Source organism: Sinocyclocheilus rhinocerous, unplaced genomic scaffold (genome assembly GCF_001515625.1).
Source record: "Sinocyclocheilus rhinocerous isolate Xijiao unplaced genomic scaffold, SAMN03320098_v1.1 scaffold2835, whole genome shotgun sequence".
NCBI classification, from domain to species: domain Eukaryota; kingdom Metazoa; phylum Chordata; class Actinopteri; order Cypriniformes; family Cyprinidae; genus Sinocyclocheilus; species Sinocyclocheilus rhinocerous.
The window spans coordinates 301,848-302,801 of NW_015664204.1; positions in this window are offsets into that span (position 1 = coordinate 301,848).

Consider the following 954-nt stretch of genomic DNA (forward strand, 5'->3'; position numbering starts at 1 on the left):
GAGGGCTTAAGCTGATCTGACGGCTCATTCTTCAGCTGAGATCACAGGAGTTTGAGATACAAACACCAGTCAGTCATTATTATTACTGTCAATGTGTTTGATGATGATGATGACTGTGCAGAAATTACACACTTCACCATCAAACATCATGCAGTGCAGAACAGAAAACTAGAGCACTAGAATAATGTAGAGAAAACACATACCTGACACTCTAACAACCAGCTATAAACCACTAACAACACCCTAGCAACTACCCAGAACACCCTAGCAACCACCATTACCACTAACAACACCTTAGCCATTACCCAGAACACCCTAGCAACCACTAACAACACCCTAGCAACTACCCAAAACACCCTAGCAACCACCTTGAACCACTAAAACACCTTAGCAACTACCCCAGAACACCCTAGTACCACGTAATAACCACTAACAACACCTTAGCCACTACCCAGAACACCCTAGCAACCACCTTGAACCACTAACAACATCCGAACAACTCTTCAGAACAACCTAGCAACTGCTAACAACACCCTAGCAATCACCTAGAAATCACTTAGAACAGCCTTGCAATGACAAACAACACCCTAGCAACCACCTAAAACCATTTAGAACACCCTAGCAAACACCTAGAAACCACTGAGAATACAATAGCAACACTTTGGCAATAACCCAAAACACCAAATCACCTTGGCAACCCCTCAGCAGTGTAGTGGAGAGTTGTGCACAGATAAGCACTCGTCTGGTGTGTATCGGTTACAGTCTTGAGTCCAGTTCTGTCACACAGGACAAACACGCGTGACACCGGACGACACAAGTTGTCTGAAGCACGTTCACTCACTCACTCACACTCACACTCACTCTCACACACACACACACACACACACACGCAGATCAGACGTGATTTCAGTTGGATTACTGACAGGCTGCTGACGCTCTAATCTCCGTCTCGAA